The sequence below is a fragment of the Physeter macrocephalus genome, chromosome 18, assembly GCF_002837175.3.
Source record: "Physeter macrocephalus isolate SW-GA chromosome 18, ASM283717v5, whole genome shotgun sequence".
NCBI classification, from domain to species: domain Eukaryota; kingdom Metazoa; phylum Chordata; class Mammalia; order Artiodactyla; family Physeteridae; genus Physeter; species Physeter macrocephalus.
Genome location: NC_041231.1, coordinates 83055852 through 83071357, shown reverse-complemented (window position 1 = coordinate 83071357; position 15506 = coordinate 83055852). Strand labels below are relative to the sequence as shown.

The window sequence follows — 15506 nt, the reverse complement described above, 5'->3', positions numbered from 1 at the left end:
GGAAAGTAAGATTTAGTTGGTGTCAGACTAATCTATCACAACACTTTTTCTAATGACTCTTCACATGGTCTCATTGCCTTTCCTAAGACTATATTTTAGCAACTACTGCCACAGATGGGCACCAGCCTTTGGAGTGAAACCTTTTGGCCATTTTGGCAAAGAAGTTGCTTTGGAAAATAGTGAGGTGAAGTTTGCACAGGGTACAGTGGACCAACTGGCAAAGAATCTTGGATTATAAGGTTAACCATGGACCTACAGGTTGAAGTCAATGCAGAGTAGGACCTCTGGATAGTGAGATAACAAAAGTGAAAAGTTTTAGAATCACTGGGAGACAAGAGTAAACATTTTCACATTTCAAAGGAGTAGTGGAAATTCTTCTTCTTTTATTTTTTTTCTTTACCCCATTTCACAATATGAGAACAAGTATGCTCTCAATGAAATGAACAGTGGGAAAATTTAAAACAAATGAAAGGAAATACTTCTACACTTAGTGCATAATAAGTCCATAGACTTTTCAGTTGAGGAAGGTCAGGGAGTCAAATGTTGAAGAGGAACAGAAAAGAGAGGAAAATCTGGTTAATTTTATGACCAATAATAACATTGTAATTATGCCTTAAGATAAGAATAATGAGGTTGAAGCTTTGGGGCATAAAATGATGGTCTCAGAGGACAGGAAGGAATTCTCCCACTCTTACCCCTAACAATTTGAATGGCACCAAAGGATTGACCAGGTGCATTATGGGGTGTAATATTTTCCCAGGAGGCAGCTCTTATTAACCTGGAAAACCATTCTTGAAAGACCAGTGGCTAGTTTTATCTGGAAAATCCTGTGTTTCTGGGGAAATCAGCCTTGAATCCAAACAAAAAGAATTTTGTAGTTGGTGGAAGGATAAACTCCCCAATGACAGATACGGTCTAATTTTGCTTTTGACCCAGTGTGTGAATGTGTCTAAACATAATATTCATGTAACTAACTTAGTGTATCGTAATGGATGGAAATTGGCCTTTGACACAGAGCAGGTCCAATGGAAAGCACATGAGCTATCCCTTAGGAATTAAAAATATGTTCTTGCCCTTTTGCCAAACTTTTTTCAAAGTTGAAACTAGCTGCCTGTAGCTTTTGACTTTCTTTCTTGGCGGGTAGGATGCTGCTGCAGCTCTTGTATTCCAGACCTTAGTGAGGCTCTGAATCCTTAGCTGTCTTTAAGGGCTCCCGCATAAATTTTGAGCTGGCCACCGAGTGGAGATCACCTAGGAGGGCAGAACTCATTTGTAGTCAATTCTCAGTGAACTTCTAAGAACAGGAAAGGCACTACTCTTATTAAATGGAGCCTCTTTAAAATGGTAGATATAGTCTAGGTCAGAGAGGCAGGGCCTTTGGCCTTTCCTCTTACTAATGCTTCTAAACCAACTGGGGCCTTAACCTTGTTTGTTCTTTGTCTCTGTGTACTGATTCACTTTTAAAATTGACTTCATTTACTTAGGTAACACACAAACGTTGTGTAGGGCAGAGTAATTAACTCCAGTTAACAGATAACCGCCAAATCTCAATTTTTTAACAAAATGGAAAGTTTGTTTCTACTCACATCTCAGCCTGATGAAGAGTGGGTGGTACCCCTGGCAGCTGTGCTGCTGGTAGTGACACCGGGATTGAGGCTGGCTAAGGTCTAGCTTTGCCATTTTAGAGTCCTTCAAGTCCAACTTCAGGTTTGTTTCCTTGTTTGGAAAATGGAAGCCATAAAAACATATCTCTGTGTTTGTCATGATGATTAAATAAAATATGACATGTTGAATGACTCTCACAGCACCTGGCGCATAGTTCATGGTCAGGAAGTTTTGATGTTTCTTGCCTCTGTGTGTGTATCAGGCACAGGTGTGAGTGTATAGGAGAGGAGGGAGACACACCAAGAGGAAGTGGGGCTGATACCTGTACTCAAACTGCTCACGAGCTCACTGTCTCTAAAAGAGGAGGCACATTTGTTACTAGAAACTTGACTAAGTCAGTCCCATGAAGGCAAACACGGTGTCTCTCCTTTTATTGTTCACTATCATGTTCCCAAGGTCTAGATCCTCTCAAGATAATGATAAAAGCTTAATAAATGGGGTTAAATCAGTGCAATGAAGGAACTAGAAAATGAGATTCTTTTCCTGTTTTCTCTTTCCATCACCCACCTGCCCCCAGAATTTACAAAAATCCAAGATGATAAGGTAATGCTCAGGATGGCTATCGATTTCCTGATTCTACACCAGCCTTCATCCAAATTGAAGAGGTTATCTTGAAGGATCCCTATATGCAAACCATAGTATGCAACTGCTTATAAAAGCTAACACATATATATGGAATCTAAAAAAAAAATGTTTCTGATGAACCTAGGGGCAGGACAGGAATAAAGACACAGACATAGAGAATGGAATAGATAGCTAGTGGGAAGGGGCCGCATAGCACATGGAGATCAGCTCTGTGCTTTGTGACCACCTAGAGGGGTGGGATAGGGAGGGTGGGAGGGAGATATGGGGATATATGTACATGTATAGCTGATTCACTTTGTTATACAGCAGAAATTAACACACCATTGGAAAGCAATTATACTCCAATAAAGATGTTAAAAAATCTTATATGTGGTTGTGTATAACTAAAGTTTTGCTTAATCTGTTATCCTTTTCATGTTAAGCTTGTATATATAGTGTTTGTTGGCATTTGTAGATCTTTTTTGAAGTACCTGTTTTCATAGCTCTAGCCACTACTTTGTCTCCCATTTTGTGTAAAGCCTTTGCTATAAATAAGCCATTCTGTCTGAATTTTTTTTTTTTCCAAGATAGGGTAAACAAGTGGAAGGGTAGAATTTAAAGGGAGATGAAAATTTCAGTTTTTTTTTAATTGAAATAAAGTTGATTTACAATATTGTGTTAATTTCAGGTGTGTGGTAAGGTGATTCGGTTATAGACCTATATATGTGTGTATATCTATTGTGTATATCTATATTCTATTTTCTTCTGATTCTTTTCCATCAGAGGTTATTATAAGATATTGAATATAGTTCCCTGTGCTATACAGTAAATCCTTGTTGTTTATCTATTGTATATATAGTAGTTTGCATGTGTTAATCCCAAACTCCTAATTTATCCCTCCCTCCCCTTCACCCCCACCGCTATCCGCTTTGGTAACCATGAGTTTGTTTTCTATGTCTGTGAGTCTGTTTCTGTTTTGTAAATAAGTTCACTTGCACTATTTTTCTGTCTGACTATTTGGTGCCAATTGTGCATCTCACTAATCTAGCTATGTTTTGTTACTCAAAGTTGAATTCCAAAATGTCCTTAAAACACTTTGACCTTGCTGAATTGTGTTGCACCAGTTTTCAAAAGGAAACATTGAATTTAAAAGATGACTTGGAAGTTGCTTACCTGCAAGGCCCTGGTCTGTTACCTTATTTGTAAGAATCCTAACAAATTATTTGTTCAAATGACTGAACAGTGTCTGGTCAACCTGATCATGTTTCCCATCCACTCTCCCTCCTGGCTCCTATTTATTGCCCTCAGTGAGCAGATTGCTTGGGTGGCTGCCTCCTCTCTCACCCCATTTTCCCCTGCCACGTTTCCTGGACATTAGTGCAGTTAACGTTTATGCCATCTCACTGTAGATCAATATCCGTGTATATTGTTTTGCATGCATGATAAGGAAACTGAGGTGCATAGTGATCCGTCTGTTGTCAAAGGTTACCAGGAATAGGAAGAAAATAACTTGGAATCGACATTTCACACCAGTGTCTCTATCCATCTGATCACAGCACTTCTCTTGGCAAGATACCCCTTGGCTCCCCTTTCAATGTCTGACACCAGGAACACAATACTCTCAAGGTGTCTCCATCACTTCCTGCTTCCAAAGAGCAGCTGCAGCAGGCTGTCCACTCTACTTGTCCTTCTGTGAAGCTGAAAAGGACCATGTTGTTTTCTGCCCCCCAAATGGACCTTTTCTTATTCTTCCAAAGGAGAAGATCTAGATATAGCAAAATGAGCAGGTTGGGCCAGCTGTATGCATTTTTTCACCCGTATTAAAACTGCTAAAGCCCAAATGCAAGAACTCATTCTGAAAGATACGAGCATTTCAATTCTGGGCTTATGGAAATCTTTCCCCTTAATGACATTAATAACCTTCTCTGTGCAGTATATTGAGGAAATTTTATGGCAAAGAAAGTAAATTTGCAGAGATTCAGGGGACTAGTTTTTCAAGGAGCTTTAACAGAGAAGATTGATTCTCAGGTATTAGAAGCAAATATCAGGATCAATTATGTAAAGAATATTTATGTTTAGAAAGTTCTAAGCCAAATGTTAACTGAGAATTCAAACATTTCATGTCCTCATCCTGTCTCCTGAGGACCAAAAAAAAAAAAAAAAAAGTCCTTTTATGCTCTTTGTTCGCTTCCCTAAAGCTGGATATATTATGTATGTTCAGAGAAAAGGATACATATGAGAAGAGCAAAGATGCTGTATCCATCAGGATAGGCTGGATTAGGATGCCATAGCACACACCCTGCAAATCTCAGTACCTAAAAAAAACCACCAAGGTTTATTTCTTGCTTACACTTCTTATTTATCTCTGGTTGGCAGGGACCCAGTCTGGGAAATCCACCTTCATCTTGTACTTTGCTGGTCACTGTCTTAGAGACAACCTTGGAACTCTTTGAGCAGGAGTTGGCAAATATATTCTGTAAAGGGCCAGACAGTAAATATTTTCAACTTCACAGGCCATAGAATTTCTGTTACAATGACTCAAGTCTGCTACTGCAGTGCAAACTATGGTTACTGTAGCTTACAGTGCATAAACAAATGAGTATGGGCTGTGTTCCAATAAAACTTTATTTACAACAATAGCCAGTGGGCTGGATTTGGCCTATGGCCTGTAGTTTGCCAGCTGTTTCACTTAAGTTGTATAGCCCCAAAGGGACACTTGGTACCTCTGCTCAATGACTAACGACTAACTAATGATTCTACTCAACCACGAGAGGATGGGGAAGTACAAGCCTGTCACTTCCCAAGGTAAGCCTGGCCTTACCTGTGTTCGCACACATACCTGGAAAATGATGAAGAATAGCTGAGCAGTTATTTTCACAGCTCCACAATGCTTGATTAAACCTACGGGTCTTTTAAAGTTTCTCTGTCCCCTCAATTTTCTCCTTAACTCAGAAAATCGGACTTTACAAGGTACAGTGTTCATTTGCTCCTTAACAGGAGGTGGAAGTGGCTGGGTAGTCAAAGAGGACGCTGCTCAGCTCTGTTTACGCAGCCTTGGGGGCCATGTACCTTCACCTTTGGGGATCCTAAAGTGAGTCAGGATATGCACCCTGGAAGCAGACCTTGGAAAGGGATTTGGAAGGAGCAAGAGAGGCATTTTATCAGATGACATTCCTCAACAGTGAAATTGCCTCGGGGACAAGTCATTTTCTCGCAGACCAGTTTTTGAGAAGTTTCTTGATGTCGCAGTGCAGCCTGGTCACAGGGAGCAGTGACAGATGTGGTGTTCAGTTCATTTTACTATAGGTGGAGTCTCACTTAGACCCATTGTACCACAGGATGATGTCACTTTATGTATCTGGTTTTCTAGCAAAACCTCCCTCCTTCCCCAAATCAAACCAACCCCACCTTGCCCCCTCCTGGTTCACCATTGTTGTTTATAAAGTCAGATGGTTCTGTGCCTTCCGTTGACTCACCTCTTTTAAGTTTTATTGGTACTTACTGCTTTAAGAGCAAAACTTAATGAGTGCCTTTATTTTTACACACTTCAACTCATTAATATATCTGACTTTTCTCCATAGGAAGAGTTTGACTAGATATAGAGAAATGTATATTCAAGTGGATCTGTCAGTTAAAACAGAGACACTAGGAATCTATTATACAGGTAGCAGGCTCTCTATACATGGAAATATCTGCTCATATTGATTATAATCCATGCCTTCTAGAATTTTAGGGCATTTTTTTGCATATTATCAGACAGCAAAACACTTCAGTAAGCCATTTTAATAATTACATTTCAAAAAGATAAAAAACAGAGAACAAAACATATACCTGAACTAGGATCCCTTAGTTGGTGATAGCCCTTAACCTTCATCCTCCTAATCAGTGATATTTCAGTTGAATATGAGAAGATTCTAAAGGCAAAGTTTACTTGACCATGACAAAGAGGACCACTTAAAAAGAGTGAGAATAACCTACATGTAAAAAAAGTACTTTCAAGGTCCAGATGATATTTTTATTTAAAGTAGTGTTGTACTATACCTGGAAATTAGTTGTAATTTACTTGAAGGTGCTATGTTTTCAAATTTCATTTCTCAGAATAACTGCCAATATGAAGCTATTATAGAGAAAAGCTCTAGTGTTTCTAAAGAGACTATTGTCTAAGTTTCTTTGTTTGGAATAATAATAATGATAATAATACCACTGATTATGTCCCAGGCATTGTTCTGAACCTTTTAAAATACAATTAATTGTCACAGCTGCCTTATGAGCTTGTTACCATTCCATTTTTCTTCCCACTTTGCAAAGGAGGAAACTGAGGCACAGTGAAGTTGTTACTTGCCTAACATTACACAGAGAGTAAGTAGCAGAACCGAGATTTGAACCACCGCAGTTTGCACCCACCAGAATCCATAAATAACCAGCATCTGTAGGAATAACCACTGTGCTCTAACATCTTTCACAGCTGGGACAATTGGATTAGAATTGAGATGCCAGTGATGAAGCAGCAAAATGTAAGGACTTATAAACAATTAATCCATGTCATGTAGGAAAATCTGCGCTGTTTCGGTGTTTATCTAAATTGACCACAGATTCACTGAATAGAGGCAACTTCATTTTCCTGGGACTGTGGAGATACAGGGAAAATGCTAACCCCCTTTCTTTCAGCAACTGTCTGGTGTAGACATTTCTCTTTCTGGAATGAAGGGAATGTGAAAGAAAAGGAAGCACTCAGAGGCTTCAGTTTGCTGTCCACAGGTAATCAGTGAGCTGGGGCATTATTGTCACCTCTTCTCCTTCCCACCTGAACTGTCCTTGGTTTGTCTGCCACAAGTTTCCTTGAAAACCCTCTGCTGTACTTGAGTTCCCATACATGACAGTCTTGCCTTGCAAAGCAGATTAATACAAAATATCAGCCAAAGGTTTGGTATTCCCAGCCCAGATCTTTATCTCAGAATAAAGGGGGGGAATTTATCTCTCATGAGTCATGGGCATTGAGAAGCTGGGAACATTTCACTAGCAGGAGGAGTTGGCAAAAATAGTCCCAGTGGATTTCAAGTTTATTTGACTAATTCTTTCACCACTTGTCAAATGAAACTACTTTTGTTTAGGTGACAAAACAAGCTGTTTCCTCTGCCATTTCTCCACTGAGCGGTATAGGCACTTGTGGCGAACACACATTACTGCTAACTGTTATGATGTTTGCTGTCAAATTCATTTATTTATACAACTGCTGGAAAGAGCCTGCGGCCCATAAGCAGCCATGAAAGATTTCAGAGTCGTGGTGTGGGGTCATGAGAGGGAAAAAAAAAGTCTCCACTGGTTATGAGAAAGGAACTGACACAGGAAACGGTCACATATGGTGCAGATTTATTGTGTCCGGGGTTTCCCATTCAAATCTCATTACAGCCACAGCTCAGAGCTGGGCATGGCATGGCTACATCCATTTCGGTTTTGGCATCCGACAGAATTACTGCTCTAGCTTCACACCGAGGACTGGAGTGGTGATAAGTTTATCATTCTGGGGAGAGAGTGTGCCCGAATTGTATTTGTAAAGAAGGCTGTTGGCTGTCGCTTCCTTTAATCTAACCCATGGACATCACTTTGTTCAAAGCTGGCAGGGAAAGTTTGCTAGTAAAAACAAGAAATAGGAGGGTGGTGAGAAAAGGTGGAATGGGGTGGAGAGTATTGCAAAAGGAATGAAGGGAAAGGTAAAGATTAGATGAAAGGGAAATCACCTTGAATTTTGCAGGTTTTAATTTATTTTTTGATTAGTGGAAAAAAGTAGGTGTCCTGCTTAGAGACACATGTGTGCGTGCATGTGCCCACATACCTATGTATGCGTGTATACATGTATTTCTTTCTGACCTGTATTTTCTAAAACCACAGAATCTTATGTCCACATTTTAGTGTTTTCTTCACCTGTAACTTGTCTCTTTCAAAATCCTTTATTGAGAATGCTTGCAACACTTATAGGTGCTGTTTTAGACTCCTACGAGGCAAATGTCATTAGTTGGAGATGAGGATAGTGCCAAAAAAGGCAAGAGGAGAGTGCAAAAAGTATTTTAAAAACTACTCCTTTTTAAATTATGGTGAATGTAACAGCTTGTATATATTAGCAAGTATTTGTTCCTGACTCTGCACGTGCATCATCTCATTTAATGCTGTCCATCAGCCTATGGATTGGGAACTGCTCTCAACCACTTTTACAGATAGTTACCTGAGTCAGAGAGAAGATACTTATGTAACCCGCCTGTGGTTTTGCACCTGGAAGGTGGCAGAGCCAGGACACAATGCAGGTTTCTCTAACAGGAAAACCTGATCTCTCACCCCCAAAACTGGGCTTCCTGAACTTGCATTTACATTAGCTGTTTTCAGAGCAGTATTCACTGAATAAAAATAATAATCGAGACCATACCCATAGATGTTTGCAGGTAAAATCATGATACAACAAAATAACAAAAATTGGGCTTCCCTGGTGGCGCAGTGGATAGGAGTCTGCCTGCCAGTGCAGGGGACATGGGTTCGATCCCTGGTGCAGGAAGATCCCACATGCCGCAGAGCAGCTAGGCCTGTGCACCACAACTACTGAGCCTGTGCTCTAGAGCCCGAGTGCCACAACTACTGAAGCCCGCGTGCGGAGAGCCCGTGCTCCGCAACAAGAGAAGCCCCTGCTCGCCACAACTAGAGAAAGCCCGCGTGCAGCAATGAAGACCCAAAACAGCCAAAAATAAAATAACAAAAATGCAAAAATATTTTCTATGACACTTATTTCAAGCAAAATATAGACAATGACATTTCAACATAGTGAAATCATATAAAGTAGTCCTCTAGAATTAATCTGAATGGACTTTCATCACCAAAAATAAGATTTTTTTTTTAATTTGAAAAAGGAAAAAGGAAAAAAGGTTGATTCAGAAGAAAGGTCTATTTGATACATATCTGACATTCTCCCTCATCTTCATTACCACTGCATTCAAAGTAATTTCATCTCCTGATCAAAGTAACACTTTTTATAAAAGGGAACAAATATTTCAAAATATTCACCAAGAGAACTTAGTAAGGACAGAAGGACCTTTCACAGAAGGCCTTACAGGCATCCTTGCTTCATATAACGGTTGGTCTTATGTGGTTTTCCATTTTTCTCACATTAGTTTGAACATGTATTCCAATGGAAAATAGACTCAAGTTCAAGAACTTTGGTGAGATTGCTCAGAAAATGGGCACAGATCCCAGATTCTGTAGCTCCTGAAGTCTGTTAGCCCATGACCCCTATGGATGTGCATTCGTCATTAAGAGCCTTTCGCGCCTGTGCAGTATCTTGTCGTTTAGAGCTGTCTTCATGCTCGGACATCTGTTTTTTAATTTTAATTTTTTAAAAATTGAAGTGTAGTTGATTTACAATGTTGTGCTAATTTCTGCTATACAGCAAAGTGACTCGATTATACATATATGTACATTCCTTTTTTATATTCTTTTCAATTATGGTTTATTTCTCTTGACTCCTGAACGTGGGGAGTCACTTCGCCACGCCAACCACCAGCTGCTAGAGTGTCTTCCTCACTGAGAATGATGCAAGGAGACTCAGCCCCTGAGTGCCGCTGCCTAGCACTTTGTGAAAACCAACCTGGAAATGCCTTTACTTTGAAGCTCCAGGGCCCAAACTTGGAATACATTAAATTTTCCAATTCATTGAAATTTAAGCCTCTCAAATTACATTTTCTTATAATACTATCTGAGTGTATGGGTATATGTGCAAACATATATACCTTATCTCTTTTACAAGGATGAGAACTACCATATTATGGTCACTCGATATATTTTAAGACCAATAATTCTAGACTCCAAATTAGCAAGGTTGTGTTCTTTGTCATCTGTATGGAATCTGTTATGCACAAGAACATCACCCTCAATTTACCTTCACTTTACAAATATAATACATGCCCATTAGTTTTGAGGTTTTAAAAAATAATTTTTAGCTTGAATTCCCCATTCCAAAAGAGTAGATAGTTTTTCTCTATTATTGCTAATATGACTAAATACATATTTTCTTTAATATTTCCATGCAAGATTTCAGTTACTCCATTTGTACATTTAGGAACACAGATTTTGGAGTTTCATTCCTCATAGCCTGAAGGTCTATGACAACCTATATAAATGGGGATAAATTCATCTTGTCTTCACTTTATTTGATCTGTGGCCATTTATATTTGTTAAATTAGAAACAATGAGGTGTAAATGTTGTTTGACAGAAAAGAATTGTAAATGATTTCATTTCTTGAGAAGAAGAGAATGATTATATATTTTGTTTTTGTCAAAATCTGCTATACTTTAGTGTACCATGAATTGTGAAATCTATCACAAAATGGCTAAAAAGATTACCAAGGGAAATGGTGTTAACCTTGAGGAAAAAAAATCATTAATGTTGATGTATTTCATTCAATTTCAAACATATAAATTTTTCTCTTTTGTTGAAAAGAGGAAGATGGAAGGAATCCATGTGCCTTTGAGTCAAAACATTTATTTTAAAAATACTTCTTTCTTTCCTTCTGATCCATTTTTCTAAATAAAGGATAGAAATTGTTTCTTTTTTATTTTCCTTTTCTTTTAATTTTTTTTCTGAGCAAAGACGACCCCTTTGGCATATTTTCTTTTCAAATGTGAAATGAAGTGGAAAATCCTCATTTCAAGACAGGAAGGACAAATATTGACACAAAGTTAATAATTGTTAGAACCCTGGAAGCAACCTGAGTGCACACACACACACACACACACACACACACACACACACACATATTCGCATACATACCCACCCACCTTTTCCTCTGGTTCTTCCTTTACCAGGAGTACCTAACACTCCTCCTTTCTGGTTTCTAGGTCCATGGTTTCCAATGTAGGGAAAGGCGGACAGAGAGTATTGTATGTCTAGGATATTTTAGGATGTTAAAGTACACACAGAAACAAGTGCACGTATGCACACATGCACACACATATACAACCTGCTTCATCTAATTTCCCCCACTTAGAGAGGAGCTTCTGGACTTTATCACTGGTCTTGTCCATCTTGAATGAAAGAGCATAGGCCAAGCCAATACTCACCGGTCACTCAGCATTTATTAAGTCCTGTCCACTCTTGCCTTCTGGAGAGGAATGCCCTGGGGCGACTGGGTGGCCGCCCCTGACAGGCTGGGTCACTTTATCTCTTCACATTGATTATGAAAGTCAGCTGTGGCCAGACCTTGGTGGTTTTTTTTTTTTTTTCACCCTTCTTCTCTCAGCCCCTCTTACAAGCACCCCTGCCTGGATTTTCATGAGGAAATAATCAGATTAGGCCTTTCACGGTGAGTTCATATGGAGTTCTCTTTCTCCAGTGTGCTACTAACTGAATAAATGTGTTTAGTGGTAAATTGTAAATGACATTATGATTACCAAAGCCAGCATGGGTTTCATTTAAAAGTGATCAGAATTGCAGACCACAAAAATTGTGACTGGCAGATAAGGCCATTTGGAGAAGTCAGAAAAGAAAAGACAAAAACAAGTGAGAAAGAGAATCATTACTGAAAACTACATCCTTCTCCAATGGAGAGAGGCAGGAGGAAGAGAAACCCAGGGAAGGAGAAGATAGATCGCTATTTAGGAGGGAAGCCAGACTGTCCAGGTGGGTGCTGCCAGCTGTGTCTGGGAGAGGGGACGTGATGTGTGTTTGAGTGTGCGTAGCTCTCTCCTAAGGAGGTAATGTCAATTGTCTCCCACAATGAAGAACTGTACCCACGTAGCAGCTTTGGAATCCCAGTGCATTGCTTTCCTGTGCTTGATTTTTGCCTCCCATCAAAATTAAAATACTGGAATTGATTAACTCTGAAGATGAAATAGGAAGATGGATGGTAAGATACCAATAAACCACCATCTCTTAGTCATTGGTAAGTTTTGGAGAAATAAAAGTAAAGTCTCTTATTTATGAACACCAGGATTCCACATTTGGCTACAAAACTACGTAATGTGACTTGCTGATAATCTTTAGGCTATTGCCTTTGTTAAATTTGTGGCTATACGTTTATACTTCAGGGATAGTATGTTAAAATATTAAAAAGGCCAAATAGTAATAGAAAAGAAGCAAATGGACCCTCGCCAAATATGTGACTTGACAAATAACCAAAAACCTTTCCGTGAGTTCCTGTCAATAGACCGTGTTAAGAGAACTCCTGACTATACAGCACCCTTCCCACAGGGTTAATCATCACAGCTGACCCCACATCTAAATACAATACCCAAATTAAGTCATTTGGATTCCATTTTATTTTGCCAAAAGCACAGGTAGAAGTTAAAAAATATGTTTTTCTCTTCCTCCTCTTCCTCATGGCTGTTACTAAGTAATTGTGTGAATCATAATTGCTGTGAGTCAATTTTTCTATCTATAAACTACGGATAATTAAACTTGCTATTAGAAAGTTTTAGGTAAAGGAAGTTAGGGAAGGAAGAAGGGAAGGAAGGGAGGAAGGAAGGGAGGGAAGGGGGAAAGAAAAAGGGAAGGAAGGATCACCAGGTACCTTATAGCTTGAGGGTATCTTTGTAGTGAAGTCAAGTCTTCCTCTTGGCATTCTAATCCCTGTTTTATCCCATACCCCTTCCAGGTACCATTCCCATGAGTCTATGGACTTCCTGTCAGATATTTCTCTATCTGAAGCTCTCCCAAGCAACCATTATATATTATTTGCAACAACATGGGATGACCACCCTCTGGCCATCTAAGACCTGTTGAAGCAATAACTCAGAGTCTCCCATTGACAAAACTATGTGGAAGTTTTATCTTATCAGGACCCCTCTGATAGTTTCCATGCCACTGTTACAGAATATTAGGATATGGTGTGTTTTCCTTAGTATCCCTGCTGCCTCAGTCATTACACCAAATCCACCAGCACATTCTGTTTACTGTCTGCAGAAGACGCATTGTTCTCCTGATTCATTCATAGGCTCATCCAACCTTTTACTCCCTTCCTCCACTTGTTTAATGAATGAATGAATCAGCCAAGAAAAAAATGCTTTGTCATAACACAATTTTTGTGTGTGTGGACAAATCAATTATGTGATTCAAGAGCAGAAGATTCATGTAAATATAATCAGCCATAATTTCAGTCTTATGGTTTCATGTGAAATAGTTGGATCTCTCACAGAATGCTATCAAATATTAACATTAATTCAAGGGGCAATTCTCACAATGCCCTTCTGTAGTATACTCTGTTATTGTGATGAGTTGGTTTAAATTGTATTCAAGCTATAGAATAATAATCTTATAACTAGACACCTGGAAATAATAGATAAAAATTATTTGAAGAATAGGAGTTTTGAAAAGGACATTACATGTCAATCAACTAATACATATTATGGAATTTCTGCTGTGTTTGAGGTAGGATGTGAAACCCTATTGTAATTTAAATATGAGATATAGCCTTAGGCCTTGAGAAATAACACCTTAAGGACATTGGTTCCTAGGGTTTATGTAATTTATCAAAGTACATATAGTTAGTTAGTAGCAAAGAATGATTGAGAATCATATCAACTAAGAGAATAAGTATTTTATTTAGGTACAGTGCCAAGAATTTAGCCATCTACAGAGGTCACTATGAAAGACCTTATAACTCCTGAATGAGAAGCCGGAAGAATAAAGTCAGAGATCTATAAAACTGGGTGGAATGTGAATGATTCATCAATGGCATCAGCATGGCTGAGAAAAATGTGTAAAAAGGCAAGTGAGCAGTAGGTTTAGAAAAGAGGAACTAGTGTGTTTAAGGATATTCCATGAGGAAAGGCTACCTTACTATCTCATTTGAAAATGATATACCTGTAGTAGCGATTGATGTATCAGGGTCTCAAAGCAAAATTTCCATGGCTATTAAGATCGTGCAATTAATTAATTCCCTTCCTACTGGTTCCATGCTTTTGAAGATAATTCTTGATTTCACATTAGCGTTTCCATATTATATTACCACAGGGGAAAAACACACTGTGTAAAGGTGAACATTTAAAAAATATTTTATAATTAAATCTCTACTTAAATTAACAATTTAATATTTAATGTAATGAATTCAAGTGATTTAAGAGACATAGAGCAATTAGAATTTTCCATTTTGTGTCAGTTTTCAAGGAGTCTGCCTATTTCATCAAAGTTGTTGAACTTGTTGGCATAAAATTTGTTTGTAGGAGTCTCTTAATCTTTGCCTGTAGGATCTGAAGTAGTAATCCTTCTTTCATTCCTGAAGTTGGTGATGTGTCTTCTTCCTTTATATCTTGATCAGTCTAGCGAGGGGTTAGTCAATTGGTTGACATTTTCCAAGAACGAAATTTTAGCTTTGTTCACTTTCTCTGTTTTTGTTTGTTTGTTTGTTTGTTGTCTATTTCATTGACTTTTGCTGTTATATTTATCATTTCCTTTTTTTCTACTTACTCTTGGTTTACTTTGCTCTTTTTCTGAATTTGTAAGGGAGTACCTAAGGCATCGCTTCTAGACAATTCTTCTTTTGTAATATAAGCATTTAACATTATAAGTTTCCTTCAAAGCAGTGTTTTTGCCACATCCCACAGTTTTGATATGCTAAAATTTCATTATCATTCCATTTGAAATATTTTACAATTTTCCTTATAATTTTGACCGTTTTGTTGCTATTATTTTTGAGGTTCAGGTAAACTGTGTGTCCTACTCCTGAAGTAGCATTTTGGTAATTAAGTTTATTGATACCATAGGCAGCTTTGGCACAGATTTTTTTTTTCTTCTTTCAGCTTTCCTCAGTGCCCTATGACACTCTTTTTTAAAACTGAAGTATGGTTGATTTATAATGTTGTGTTAGTTTCAGGTGTACAGCAAAGTGACTGAGTTATACATATAGATATTTTTTTATTATAGGTTATTACAAGATATTGAATATAGTTCCCTGTGCTATACAGTAGGACCTTATTTTTTAATCTATTTTATATATAGTAGTTTGTATCTGCGAATCCCAAACTCCTAATTTATCCTTCTCCCTCCCCCCTTCCCCTTTGGTCACCATAAGTTTGTTTTCTATGTCTGTGAGTCTGCTTCTGTTTTGTAAATAAGTTTGTTTGTATCATATTTTAGATTCCACGTATAAGTGATATCATATGATATTTGACTTTATCTGACTTACTTCACTTAGTATGATAATCTCTAGGTCCATCCATGTTGCTGCAAATGGCATTATTTCATTCTTTTTTATGGCTAAGTAGTATTCCATTGTGTGTATATATATATATATATATATATA

General features: G+C 38.2%; 1 protein-coding gene across 1 annotated transcript in view; it reads left to right on the top strand.

Annotated features, from left to right (window-relative positions):
• Window positions 1–15506, top strand: part of PKHD1 (PKHD1 ciliary IPT domain containing fibrocystin/polyductin) — a 429330-nt gene that overhangs the window by 370991 nt on the left and 42833 nt on the right. The window lies entirely within an intron of this gene.